The sequence below is a fragment of the Bombina bombina genome, chromosome 10 (assembly GCF_027579735.1).
Source record: "Bombina bombina isolate aBomBom1 chromosome 10, aBomBom1.pri, whole genome shotgun sequence".
In the NCBI taxonomy this organism is placed as follows: Eukaryota; Metazoa; Chordata; class Amphibia; order Anura; family Bombinatoridae; genus Bombina; species Bombina bombina.
The window spans coordinates 181284584-181300097 of record NC_069508.1 but is presented as its reverse complement, the minus strand read 5'-3'; the positions used below and the strand labels follow the sequence as shown (position 1 = coordinate 181300097).

General features: G+C 40.0%; 1 non-coding gene across 1 annotated transcript; it reads right to left on the bottom strand.

The window, feature by feature from the left end:
• Positions 1-8933: 8933 nt before the first annotated feature.
• On the bottom strand, positions 8934-9049 carry LOC128641462 (U5 spliceosomal RNA). The gene has a single exon (XR_008399495.1). It is a non-coding gene; the product is annotated as a U5 spliceosomal RNA (small nuclear RNA).
• Between the last annotated feature and the right edge of the window lie 6465 nt (positions 9050-15514).

Here is a 15514-nt window from a genome sequence, read left to right as displayed (position 1 = left end):
TTGACCTATACCAAGTGGCATGCCTCCAGCGGCCGGGGCGGCATGTCTACATAATTTATCATTTATTTTTCTATTTGCAGGAATGCATGTAACAGAGGTCTCATTACATCAAGACCATGAGGAGAGGTCTGATTTACATATATACATATGGGTATATACATAGGAAGGTACATATAATCCATGGGATATCACAATTAATTTCTCCTTTTTAAGTAGATTTAGTTTAAACACACGCAAGCTTAGTTCCTGAAATTTAGTACCAGGCTCCCCTTGTTCATAACCCCCCAAGGGGCAACTATTATATAGGCTTAAGACCTTTGTTTCCTTTGATTTAATTAAATGTAGCAACATTCTCTTAACTGTTTTGCGGTACATTTTTATCTTTTTTTAGTACTATCTAAATCATATTGTTTGCTCCATAAAAGCTAGCTAAACTATATACATGAGTAATCTTCTGTTTCTATATAGGTCCCTTTGCCATATAGCTCCCAAATGTTAGCATTCTATCCTTATTATCTGCTCTACATATTATGGATAAAAGTCAATGCTGTTCCGGTATATACCTTGCTTGTTTGCCTGCATGCTGGTTTGTTTTAATATGACAGATGTTATACTTAGATACTACCAATCCGAGTTATCTAGCACTGTAAAGTCTACTGTTGACATTGCATATTTCATGTTGGTGATTTGTCTCAAAGTCTTAATGCGATAGGATGTATATTATTCATACATTTGTTGGACACAAAACTCTTACTTCATTGGATCTAGTTTTTAATAATTCCACCTCCATAACATTTATATTTGATAATTTTCCCCCCCCCCCCATATACTCTATTATATAGCAATCCCATCCTTTATTACATATAATAGTATTATATATATTGTTGTTCTTATATATCATTTTACGTGACATAGTATTCTCTTGTTAATCTACCATTCCATTTTCCTTGTCACATTTATAGCTGATATAAGAGCTTGCTCTATAGTACAAAAATAAGAACCTGTTGATTCATAATCTGAGATCCGAAAGTGGTCTCTACCTGATCCTGATTGTCTTCTATACTATTGCATTTTCTTTTTATTACAATGTGAGGTCCAAGCGTGGCCTTATAGTTTTCCTTCCTAGATGACATATAGTTTGAAGGGTATATACTATACATATTTAGCTTGCTGATGTCTGATCTTCATGCTTTGTGATAATTGGATGCATAACAATTGTTTTTATGTTTGTATCTATTTCTATGTAACATTTATGGACATATATGTTTGTATATCCTTATTGAATCTCTATAAATAAAAATTAAAAATAAAATAAAAATGTTATAATATATTTTAATAAGTTTATTGATTGAATTAAGTTAGTAAATTCCCTTGCCTAAACACACATTAGGCGCTCCTTTAGCGCATCTTCTATTTAAATAAACTAGATCACTTGTGTGGTCAGTGAGTAGACAGCACTCTCTCATGATAGCAACACTCTAATAGAAAAACCTTATTTACACCAGAAACCTAACTGCTTACACACTCTATATTATTGTATGAATTCCCATTCTACTTTATTTTAACGACAATGTAGCTATGAATGTGACAAATCCTCAACGAATTCTATTAGTCTCATAATTGTTTCTTTCTACGGAAATAGACTTGGCTAGGGAATCACTGATTTAAATCACCGACTCGACTCTCTGCAGCAGTGACGTGCAGTGACGTCAGAGGCTGGTGAGGCAGTGGCTAGGATACGCCTTCATTCTTTAGATATCCTTTGTTGAAAAAATAGCAATGCACATGGGTGAGCCAATCACATGAGGTATCTATGTGCAGCCACCAATCAGCAGCTACTGAGCATATTAAGATATGATTTTCAACAAAGGACATCAAAAGAATGAAGAAAATTAGATATTAGATGTAAATCGGAAAGTTATTTAAATTTGCATATGGGTTTCATATGGGTTTCATGTCCCTTTAAATGGTGTCTTGGAAAACTGGTCAACTTAGTAAACATCTGATTTTAGTCTAAAAGGATTGTAACAAACTCTTGCCAGATAACACAATGCTTGCTCTGATTATGAGATCTAGAAATCCATGCCCATTAAAATATGTTTAAAACATACTTTTTACTTTAATGCTGCAAATTATGCTTATAGATTATTTCATTACATAAGGGATGAGAGTCAGAGGGGGAGGAAGAGAGACAGAGAGAGAAAGAGACCATGGGGGAGAACAACACATAAGGAGAGAGATGGATAGATAGAGAGAGAGACACACGCACACACACACACACACACACACACACACACACACACATATATATATATATATATATATATATATATATACACACACACACACACACACACATGGGGGGGACCACTGCATTTTAAAGTAATAAAACAGCAGAGCTACAGAGAGTTCAGAAAGTGAGTCTATAATTTAGTGTGAAGTACAGAGGCAAGCTGCTAAGTTAGTGGGTGTAAAGTTTGAGTAAACAAAATACAAAAACGACCCTGCTGTAAAAGAGTAAAAAAAACACTAAACCACATTCATTAAATTATCATTTTCACTAACAGAATCCCTTTCAGTAAAATCTTACTTTAATGAGATGTGGCTGAAACACTGCTCTCTGTGCCTCTTTTCCTGCTCTGTAAGGATTCAGGAAGTGACAGTGGCACATTCCACTGCACTTAGAGGGGAAGAACAGAACTCTCTTTTTCACTTTCGCAAAGCTAGCAGGTTCACAGGACAGCAACAAAATATATGAAAGTTGTTTTTTTCCGTTTTTGTTTTGTTTTATATGATTTAACATCCAGCCCCAACCCTATGTTCCACTTACTAATGCCTCTCGCTGGATTGGTTCAGCCCAAATAGGACTGCCTCAAATAAGCAGTTAATGGGCCATGCAATGATCTTAACCACTTGCATCCAGTAGGTGGCGCAGCATGTTGTGTAATGGTGGGCAGACCTGCTTGTGCCACTCCATTGCACAACATGTAGCTGTGAGAAAAAAAAATGCTGGGGGAAAAAAAATTACAATTTTTTTTTTAAAGCCAATAAAAAAAATATATTTTTGCCCATATGAGAGGTGAAGCACTGCCTCACCTGCCTCTAGTGACTGCACATCACTGCAGCGAGGTCTGTGGACCTGATCCGCACTGTCGGATCAGGTCTGACAGACCTTGATAAATAGAGGCCTGTACATCAGCTGAATTGGTTGTGGCTCCAACAATGCAAACGTATCTTTAGTCACTTGTAAACTCAGCATTCTCAAGCATTGACAAAAATGTGCACCAACCAACATGAGATGCTGATTGAAACCAGCAATTGTGCCAGGCTCCAAAGCGTTCCCTTACTTGTGCCTGCGCTTAGCAGGAAGTGGGTGGCGGTGCTACTAAATTGTGAACATATTGCAACTAGTGAAGCCAACGCTGTAACACTATTTGTTGTTACAATGTCAGAAATCACTGTGTCAGAAAGTGCATCAAAAGAGCCACAGCAAGTTCTAAAACGCCACTGAGAATGCTATTTGGCATTTGGTTATTCTTTGATGATGTTATGTGATTCTTGTTCTTGACCTTCCTTTCCTGTTGTGCCATGTTTCCTGGACTTTGCATTTTTGCTTGACACTTTTCCGTGTTGCCTGTTCCTGACTGAGCACCTGGCTTTTTTTATTTTGGAGAACCCTTCTCTTCCCTGTGCTCCTGATAGCTACATTGGTTACTGACCTTGGCCTGTTCTAGACTACTGCTTACAGTTCATCTCCTGCATACGTGAGTCCAGCAAATTACAAAGGCAACGTTAGTTTACCTTTACAGATTGCTTTTAAAACCCATTTTTTGTGTGATTTTGAAAGAGTTTGATAACCCATCTGAAGAGTATCAGAAAGCCATTCTGTGTGGCCCATCATGTAAAGTCAGAGCACAAAGAGGGGCACGATGCTAGAGACTAGTGAACAAATACATAATGAGCTATAGAATGGAGCACACCTACTGTAAATGAGGGGAATGACTTACACAATGACGACAAGTTTGTGCTTTAGCATGATGGGTAAACTGGAGAAAATAAAGAAGTGCATGTGCCCGAGGACCTCACAAACATTCTGCTTGTAGCAATGGTATAAAACTGTCATGCTCAGAGTAGCGGGTTCAGCGTTTGGAGCTCAGAACTAGAGGTTTCAGACTTAAGTCCCTCTTCAGTAGTAAAAGGGGCCAGTAAGATCGGTTTCTTAAAGGAACTACCACTTTTAGGCATGGCTACAAGGACAGAAAAGGCATTTTTTGTACTAGAGCCTTGGCAGGAGTAACTCCCACACCAGAGCCAAAATTTGTCAGCAGTGCCCACTCTAGGGCCAAGGATTGGAGACACTGGTAATGCTGTGACAGGTTGGTGACATTCGATACACAGGTACTGTTGTGACAGGTTGGTGACACTCGATACAGAGCTATTGATGTGACAGGTTAGTGACACTGGATACACAGGTTCTACTGTCACAGGTTGGTGACACTGGATACACAGGTATCACTGTGACAGGTTGGTGACACTGTATAAACAGGTACTGCTATGACAGGTTGGTGACACTGGATAAACAGGCACTGATGTGACAGGTTAGTGACACTGGATGCACAGGTATTGCTGTGACAGGCTGGTGACACTGGATACACAGATACTACTGTAACAGGCTGGTGACACTGGATACACAGGTACTGCTGTGACAGGCTGGTGACACTGGATACACAGGTACTGCTGTGACAGGTTGGTGACACTGGATACACAGGTACTGCTGTGACAATTTGGTGACACTGGATACACAGGTACTGCTGTGACAGGTTGGTGACACTGGATACACAGGTACTGCTGTGACAGGTTGGTGACACAGGATACACAGGTACTGCTGTGACAGGTTGGTGACACTGGATACACAGGTAGTGCTGAGACAGGTTGGTGACACTGGATACACAGGTACTAATGTGATAGACTGGTTACACTGGATACGCAAGATCAGTATACACACACACACACACACACATGGGGGGGACCACTGCATTTTAAAGTAATAAAACAGCAGAGCTACAGAGAGTTCAGAAAGTGAGTCTATAATTTAGTGTGAAGTACAGAGGCAAGCTGCTAAGTTAGTGGGTGTAAAGTTTGAGTAAACAAAATACAAAAACGACCCTGCTGTAAAAGAGTAAAAAAAACACTAAACCACATTCATTAAATTATCATTTTCACTAACAGAATCCCTTTCAGTAAAATCTTACTTTAATGAGATGTGGCTGAAACACTGCTCTCTGTGCCTCTTTTCCTGCTCTGTAAGGATTCAGGAAGTGACAGTGGCACATTCCACTGCACTTAGAGGGGAAGAACAGAACTCTCTTTTTCACTTTCGCAAAGCTAGCAGGTTCACAGGACAGCAACAAAATATATGAAAGTTGTTTTTTTCCGTTTTTGTTTTGTTTTATATGATTTAACATCCAGCCCCAACCCTATGTTCCACTTACTAATGCCTCTCGCTGGATTGGTTCAGCCCAAATAGGACTGCCTCAAATAAGCAGTTAATGGGCCATGCAATGATCTTAACCACTTGCATCCAGTAGGTGGCGCAGCATGTTGTGTAATGGTGGGCAGACCTGCTTGTGCCACTCCATTGCACAACATGTAGCTGTGAGAAAAAAAAATGCTGGGGGAAAAAAAATTACAATTTTTTTTTTAAAGCCAATAAAAAAAATATATTTTTGCCCATATGAGAGGTGAAGCACTGCCTCACCTGCCTCTAGTGACTGCACATCACTGCTCTGCAGTGAACTGGGTGAATTGAATCATGAAAGTGATTCTGATTCAGTTCATTGCCTGTGCTGTGTAAAAGCCACTTCCTTGTGAGTGAAGGTGAATCTGTAATATGATCTGTGGGTGTTTCACTCAGCAGAGAGCTTGTATGAGTCTTTGCCTGAATCACACAGCGTTATATAACAGTGCGCAACTCTGCTGTTTCTAGACAGTGAAGAAAGTTATTTATGTGTATTGTTATTTTTAACCTGTTTTTAATGTTAAATTGATATCTGTTTGTATTAGATTTTTACTGAAACTTATATCTGACTCACACACAGCACACACTGCAGTTTATACTAATCCTGAGCTGCTCTATGCTGTGTGTGACTCAGACTCAGTAAAAGCTTGTGCTTTACCTGGGACTTGCAGAGTTGTCTGTAACTCATCTTGGGAGTCAGTGATTCAGTGACTCATTAGGACAGGAGGGAATCAGACTAAATGGAGGGAACTTTAAGTGCTGGCAAAAGCGTTAGGAAGGGAATTAAAAAGCACATTTGTCTATGATTGTGTATTGTGCAATCTAATACATTCACACAGTTTAGATATCAAACATTTCATGTGAGATATTTTCAAAAGTATTAAACAGATTAATAAATTTATCTGAAATGTATATTATAATTATAATCACATAGTGTAATAGGGAAACAGTTGTGACTGAAATACATAAAAAATATTTATAGTTAGAGAGTGTTTTTTTCTCTTCACAACACTGATTCCCTATTAAACGGTGTCATTCACAGATCTGTTGTTGCACAGAACTCCTCTATGAATCTAAAGAGCAGATGACACTTTCAGTACTGAGTGTATCAGACTCACTAGTGGCTGTGCCTGGTTTGCAGGAAATGAACCGATATTTGATTCAGTGATTCAAATCATTTGACTGAGCTGATCCAAAACACTGAAAAGAATCACTTTGCCCAAATCTATTGTAAAGCTGTTGCATTTAGATGCTGCGTATTGCCTGCTACACCATAAATTACATCACCTTTGCATGTCATAAATACAGAGGTAAGAATCTCCATGCCAATAATTTCTGTTTTGTTTCAGTCTTGCGGCATCAGGTTACTACAAGCAGGCTGTGAGAAGTTTAGCTAAAGTGATTTCTTTGCTCGTTTTAGCGTTCCTGTCCCAGTCTCATCAATCTTACAGAGACGATGTCTGCTGTAAAAGCTCTGACATTTATTACATATAGGAATTTTTAACGTTGATATATTTTTACTGTTTAGCAGGAATAGAGCATTTGTGCAGGCAACGTTCTAGTATACATTTGACATAGGAATTTACATATAGCCTATGATTGGAGAGTGGGCGTGCTGGACTAAAGCACAGCTCAGCCCTTTCCTGGGGAATACTCACATGAGCAGGAATAAAACGGAATAAAACGCTAGCAAGTTTAACTATATAGGTCTAACGTCTTTAGTCACTGTATTTCCTTTAGGAACAAAGACTTGTGATTGCTGTGTAAACTGGCCCTTTAATGATGCATATAGCTCATTTAAATATGAACAGTGATTGGTGCTTGCTGCTGGCTCATTACAGGGAGTTCGGCGAGGGGCTGTTTAGCTGAAACATTTTCTAAGGGAAAAAGAAAATATTTAAACTACCTTTAATCTAGTCCCTAAATATGATTGTACTGAATTGCATGACCCTTTAATGCTATCACTATATTAACCTCAGTAAACAAAAAATCCTCACCCTCAGCTTGTTAGTGTCTGCAGGGAACCAGCTCGGTAATTTTACAGTGCAGTCTTTAGTATCTCCACCAGGAGAAGGCAAAGAACACCCCTTTTTATTAAAGGAATTTTTGGAGGCCGGCGATGTAAAGCGGGCTTGTTAATGTGTATAAAAATAGAATATTAATAATACTTTTGTGAAATATCTCATATAGACTTGTTATAATGATGTAATTAAATGTTGTCTTTTTAATTGTGTAATTGATGATTGAATAGAACCAACACTGTTACTGGCTGCAATGTAACAACTAGTTTGCTTTTTCACTCTCACTCAACAAATTATTTCAGGCTATCTTCAGGTCACAAGTTAAATGCTTTAACCACAGTATTTTGTGTCCCTATTTACAACAGGGCAGTTACAAAGCTGAGTAACAAATATATCACAGATCTGTATTGTGACGCTTCTTGCAGTGCTTATTATATACAGTATGTAAACTTAAAGGGACGGTCAACTCTAAATGTTTTATTGTTTTAAAAGATAGTTAATCCCTTTATTACCCATTCCCCAGTGTTCAGATCAGAGCAAATGTAAATAATAATAATAATTAGATAATTGAAATTAATTGGAAAGCTGTTTATAATGACAAGTTCTACCTGAGTCATGATCATGTGATGTGAGATGTTATTTAGCTCTATAACCTGTGAAATGAGTTCTCTGTGCAAGTGGGATCTGTTATTACTGAACATTATGCAGCTCAGTAAATGCTGCAGTAATGGAATCTGACTGATCCCTCCCCTGCAAGACGGACACGAGTGGGGTGAGAGAGTAACAGCCCTTAAAGAGATGTTAGTGAATCTATCCCAGCAAATCACTTCCAGTTCCTCAAAAAGCACAACAGCAACAATGGGATTGGTATTTGCATACCCACAATGCTTTGTAAAACGATTGCAGCGTTTTTATCTTTTTAGTGATTCATGAGCGTTATTGGTTCTGTATTAAAACTGTAAAATATCATTAGTAGAAGACTGAAGGGACACGAAAACCACATTTTTTCTTTAATGTTTTAATTTAAGTACATATTATTATATTTTGTCTCTATCCTAACTTGTTTTATGTCCCTTTAACAGCCTATAGGGGACTTGTAATTGCTGAGGTGCTCTGTGATCTCATCTAATACAGTATTTATGTTCTTTTGATACGAGCCCTAGATTTGCTTTTTATTGTATTTATCATTTGAGGATCAGTGAATCTAGAAAGACCCATTAGTAAATCTGCTCTGTGTAATAAACTAGATCACTTGTGTGGTCAGTGAGTATACAGCACTCTCTTATGATAGCAACACTCTAATAGAAAAAACATATTTACACCAGAAACCTAACTGCTTACGCACTCTATATTATTGTATAAATTCCCATTATACTTTATTTCAACGATAATGTAGCTATGAATGTGACAAATCCTCAACAAATTATATTAGTCTCATAATTGTTCCTCTCCGCGGAAATCATTAAAAAAGGGCAAAAGATTTAATAAATCTGGAGAGAAAGTTGGGCATGTAAAGGAAATTAGTAAAATTAGAAATGGAGATTAGAGCTTAGGCAGATCAGAGAAACAAAAACTTAGTATCATGATAAATAAAAAACAAATGTTACATATATATTTATAAATAAATAAAACTAATGTATGGAAATTGTGAAACAAAAGAAAAGTAAAAGATGCATTTGGCGCTTTAAAAAAGAAACCGCAAAAAATTTAGAGAAGTGCTACAACAACAAACATAGAGCTATGGGGATACAAAAGCCCTTGGTGAGTATAAGCTTTACCGAAGCATTGTGTGTGCATGCGTACTGAGCATATTATAATAAAAATATCTGCACGTGCGTACTGGGAGCTACAATAACTATACTAAGCAAAAACAAACTTAATAGTCATTCTAATACTGCTACATACACAAATGGTTCACATGCTATTTGTACAGAAACATCTGGTGACTACAAAAAAATCCACCTTAACCCATGGACCTCTGGAACCACATTAGATATCAGTGATGTACAAGAATCCGCATCCAACATCAGATCTATGTGACACCTTTCTCCATAAACAAATGAGACATCATTAGAGACAGACAGTGACAACAATCTCAGGAATCACTGGCTCTGTCCCAGGCAACGTCAGGAACTGGGACTGGCACCGGAACTATCTCAATAGCAGCGTGGAGATGGCAGTGATACTATAGACAGCACCTATATGGCTCAGACCACATAGCAGGGTGAAGGTAGCACAAACAAATGAAAAGGGGGATTAGTTCAAAAACTGTCAAAATAAGAGAAAAAAGTTGACTGTATTATTTAAAATAAATATTACTAAGTATTTAAATTGTAAATAAAATCCCAAGAGATTAAATTAATTATTCAAAACATCAACATATTTGGATGATTGCTACAGCAAGACGCACAGAATTATGGGTATGCAAATGAGAGCAGTCTTGCTGTTATTAGCCTTGTGGTGAGTACTAGCTTTACTGAAGCATTGTCAGTCTTGCGCATGCGTACTGGGCATCCTACAAACTAATGCTAATAAACCTTATTACCTCATTAACATTGTGCATCATTGTTACAATTTATTATTGTTTACAAATTAGGCAAATTCTTGTACTTTCATTGCTGGTGTTTGTTCTCAGAGAGGTATTAGACACAGGGCCGGATTGGGCAGCCGGGATACCGGGAAAAATCCCGGTGGGCCGCCGGCCGGCAGCTCAGCTGGGCTGGCCTGGCTGGCTGGCTGCTGCCTGCTGCTGTATAAATTATATTTTTGCAGCTGCTCGTTAACTTTTTGTTGCGGACGTCGACCGGTAATCACAGCACAGTCCCTGAAGTCCACTGTGTCTAGTCTGACTCTGTGTAGTAAAAGTAAGTTAACCAATAACCTCACCTTAACCCCCTCTCCTCCGCTAGTTAGTTAAATGCTAATCTAAGACCTGTCACTGTCACGGTCCCTTACCGCAACTAGTAACTCCGAGTACTCACACTTAGCCAATAGCCCTTAGCCAGAGCAAATCGTTCATTTAGACAGACAGTGACTGAGTCTGTGTCTGTCACTCACACAGTCACAGGCTCAGTCTCTGTCTGTCACAGCAGTTTGTCACTCACTGAGGGCCTGGGCCACACTGGCTGGGGGTGGGCCGCCAGGGAGGAGGAGCGGAGGACTCAGGAATCATCATCATATGCGGGCCGGCGGCTTACGTGACGTCACGACACTGAGTGAGTTGACTGACTTGTTCTCACCACGTGACATATTGGAGGGAGCCTCAGCCTGGGAGCGGCTGTATCAGTGCTGTTAAAGTTGCAGCAGGCCTGAGGACACGTGTGGGAGCAGCAGCAGGGACTGAATAGACAGCGGAACCGGCGGCAACACTTGGGCAGCAGCAAAGAGCAGAGGCAGGCAGCAGCAGGTACACATTCGGTTCAAGTCAGAAGATCATGTATGTAGTATAATTTTATTTTATTAATTAGTTCCTTCCTGACTATTCAGCTTCATGCTGCCGCTATCTGTATTACCCCTGCTTCTTTTGATGGCTAACCTCTGACCTACTGATGTCCTCCTAGCTGTGCAACACATGGGGTCAGTGGGGAAGTACTTAAACAGTCATTACCTAAAATAATAAATACTAGCCCTTAGCAACTAGCAAGGTTCTTCTCCCTGCAGGTACACAATTGTAGGATTTTTTTTTCCATTGCTCAAACCAAAGCCATCTAAACTGGTGTATGCATATAAATGATGTCTGTGATGTATTAAATATGGCTTTTTATAAGTACTAGGTGCCCAGACATGCTTGCTAGGGAGAGGTGACAACATAGCACTTGTACTCTGGCATAGTAGTTTTTCTATTTCCTCTTAAAATACTGTATATGTGTTAGCCTCACAGCTGCTCTTGTTGTCCTTAACACTTTCCTATACATGGTAAGGGGGTAAAAATACTACATGTTGTAGACATTCATGGGTTAAATCACTTCATATTATAAGCATTATATGTTTAAATCTTAGTTGCTTGTTTGGTCTACTTATATCAGTGTTTTAAAGGGACATAACACTCAAAAGATTTTTTTAAATTATTCAGACAGAGCATACAATTTTAAACAACTTTCCAATTCACTTTGCTAATATACTGGTATCCTTTTATGAAGGAGCAGCAATGCACTACTGAGAGCTATTTAGTGCATCATTTGAGCCAATGACAAGAGGCATATATGCTTTTAACAAGATACTAACAGAACAAGGCAAACTAGGTAAAATAAGTAAATTGAATAGTTGTTTAAAATGACATGCTCTATCTAGATAAAGTACATATTGACTTTTTACCTAAGAGAGACTGTGTGAACCTATGTGTGTGTGTGAGAGAGACTGTATGAACCTATGTGTGTGTGTGAGAGAGAGACTGTGTGAGCCTATGTGTGTGTGTGTGAGATAGAGACTGTGTGAGCCTATGTGTGTGTGTGTGAGATAGAGACTGTGTGAGCCTATGTGTGTGTGTGTGAGATAGAGACTGTGTGAGCCTATGTGTGTGTGTGTGAGATAGAGACTGTGTGAGCCTATGTGTGTGTGTGTGTGAGATAGAGACTGTGTGAGCCTATGTGTGTGTGTGTGAGATAGAGACTGTGTGAGCCTATGTGTGTGTGTGTGAGAGATAGAGACTGTGTGAGCCTATGTGTGTGTGTGTGAGATAGAGACTGTGTGAGCCTATGTGTGTGTGTGTGTGAGATAGAGACTGTGTGAGCCTATGTGTGTGTGTGTGAGATAGAGACTGTGTGAGCCTATGTGTGTGTGTGTGAGATAGAGACTGTGTGAGCCTATGTGTGTGTGTGTGAGAGATAGAGACTGTGTGAGCCTATGTGTGTGTGTGTGAGATAGAGACTGTGTGAGCCTATGTGTGTGTGTGTGAGATAGAGACTGTGTGAGCCTATGTGTGTGTGTGTGAGATAGAGACTGTGTGAGCCTATGTGTGTGTGTGTGTGAGCTAGAGACTGTGTGAGCCTATGTGTGTGTGTGTGTGTGTGTGTGTGAGAAAGAGACGGTGTGAGCCTATGTGTGTGTGTGAGATAGAGACTGTGTGAGCCTATGTGTGAGAGAGAGACTGTGTGAGCCTATGTGTGTGTGTGTGAGAGAGAGAGATACTGTGAGCCTGTGTGTGTGTGTGTGTGAGAGAGAGACTGTGTGAGCCTATGTGTGTGTGTGTGTGTGTGAGAGAGAGACTGTGTGAGCCTATGTGTGTGTGTGTGTGTGAGAGAGAGAGACTGTGTGAGCCTATGTGTGTGTGTGTGTGTGAGAGAGAGAGCCTGTGTGAGCCTATGTGTGTGTGTGTGTGTGTGAGAGAGAGAGACTGTGTGAGCCTATGTGTGTGTGTGTGTGTGTGTGTGTGTGAGAGAGAGAGACTGTGTGAGCCTATGTGTGTGTGTGTGTGTGTGTGAGAGAGAGAGACTGTGTGAGCCTATGTGTGTGTGTGTGTGTGTGAGAGAGAGAGACTGTGTGAGCCTATGTGTGTGTGTGTGTGTGAGAGAGAGAGACTGTGTGAGCCTATGTGTGTGTGTGTGTGTGTGTGAGAGAGAGAGACTGTGTGAGCCTATGTGTGTGTGTGTGTGTGAGAGAGAGAGACTGTGTGAGCCTATGTGTGTGTATTTGTGTGAGAGAGAGACTGTGTGAGCCTATGTGTGTGTGTGTGTGTGAGAGAGAGACTGTGTGAGCCTATGTGTGTGTGTGTGTGAGAGAGAGAGACTGCGTGAGCCTATGTGTGTGTGTGTGTGTGTGAGAGAGAGACTGTGTGAGCCTGTGTGTGTGTGAGAGAGAGACTGTGTGAGTGTGAGAGAGACTGTGTGCATGAGACTGTGTGAGCGTGTGCGTACGTGCCTATGTGTGAGTTTGTGTATATGTGTTAATATGTATAAACTCTACAACCATTTTTTGCTGTGCGGTGTGTGGTGCAAGGCTGAGGGGAGGCAAGGCTGAACCGGAGGGGGCGTGGCTGACCCGGAGGGGCGGGGCTGAGTCAGAGGGGGCGGGGCAGGGCTGGGCCATATAAATTTCCAGGGCTGGTCTGATTTCCCAGTCCGGCCCTGATTAGACAGCAAGCTCAGTACATCTGCCAGTTGGATGGTAAAATGTCAGGATATATTTTGTTCCTAGGTGATTGCATGAAGTTTATTCATTAAAGTTTATTAATCTCTTTCAGAGCTGGGAAACTGCATTGTAATATTCAGCAGCAGTTTTTGTTGTCACTTGCTCGTGTTGGGAGTGTCCAGCAGGGGGCGACAAAACAACTTGCTTCTATTATGATATAGAAGTAACAAGTTTCTAACGTAGTATAAATTCTTATTTAGAAACTAATGTTCTTCACTTTCTCTGGAAACAAATAAATAAAGAGATAAAGAATATAACTAAAGGAAACTATATAACCATTATAAAAAGAGAGTAAGGAGCCCCAGTAATATGAAACTGCACATCTCTCCCAATACTATTAAATGCTGAGGTAAAATAATATAATAACATTGTAACTAATTGTTTCTTTTGCTATTACTCCTCTTATCAATTTCTCTTTGTTCTCTTGCTATATTTAGTTGCAAAGCAAGACTGTAAGCTTAGGAGCCAACCCGTTTTTGTTTCAGACCTGGGTAGCGCTTGCTGAACCAATAAATAAATAGTGGGAACATAGGAGCGCCACCCAAAGGGGGCTCAAGTGTGCTGGTGAAAAAGCTAAGCCCAAAGAGATTATCAATATGGGTGTGTAATGACCAAAAAACATCACATAGTACTGTATTACTAAAGAGCGTAGAAATAATACTGTATTAATAACACATAATACTGTATTAGTAAGGAGCGTAGAAATAGGGTGAAAAATACAGACAATAAAGATTATAGAAAAACATATGTTATATATAAAACGGTTTTATTCTAAGGAATATATGGAACAAGTTTGCTAGAACTATGTAGCAATCTAGCAGAGTTAGTCACAATCTAAATTAAAATATTTAAAAAAGCAACAGTGAAAAACATGTGTCAAACATATGACAAAATAAGGATATATATAAAAAAAACAGTAAAAAAAAATTAATGATATTAATGAATCTGAGCTCAGATAAAGGGACGTCCCATATATAAAGCAACACACTAGTCGCAAAGTCTATACAGTCACAAAGAGTAAACTAGTAGTTGTTTTTTCTTTCACAGGTACCTTTTAGATGTTCTTACTCTGAACCAGAAGTATTGGATAAAATATTTTCCTCCCCTGGATAATAGTACTTTCCTCTCTCTTCTCTGGAACCTTCCACACTGGACCTCCACTGTATTTTTTACTCTTTGTGACTGTATGGACTTTGGGACTAGCTCGTTGCTTTAGCTGCATGATTATTATATGTGGTGATTTAGTAACATTCTTGTATATTTCATCAGATCACATATTATTACTTCATTACATCTGTTCAGGGCCGGATTGGGCAGCCGGGATACCGGGAAAAATCCCGGTGGGCCGCCGGCCGGCAGCTCAGCTGGGCTGGCCTGGCTGGCTGGCTGCTGCCTGCTGCTGTATAAATTATATTTTTGCAGCTGCTCGTTAACTTTTTGTTGCGGACGTCGACCGGTAATCACAGCACAGTCCCTGAAGTCCACTGTGTCTAGTCTGACTCTGTGTAGTAAAAGTAAGTTAACCAATAACCTCACCTTAACCCCCTCTCCTCCGCTAGTTAGTTAAATGCTAATCTAAGACCTGTCACTGTCACGGTCCCTTACCGCAACTAGTAACTCCGAGTACTCACACTTAGCCAATAGCCCTTAGCCAGAGCAAATCGTTCATTTAGACAGACAGTGACTGAGTCTGTGTCTGTCACTCACACAGTCACAGGCTCAGTCTCTGTCTGTCACAGCAGTTTGTCACTCACTGAGGGCCTGGGCCACACTGGCTGGGGGTGGGCCGCCAGGGAGGAGGAGCGGAGGACTCAGGAATCATCATCATATGCGGGCCGGCGGCTTACGT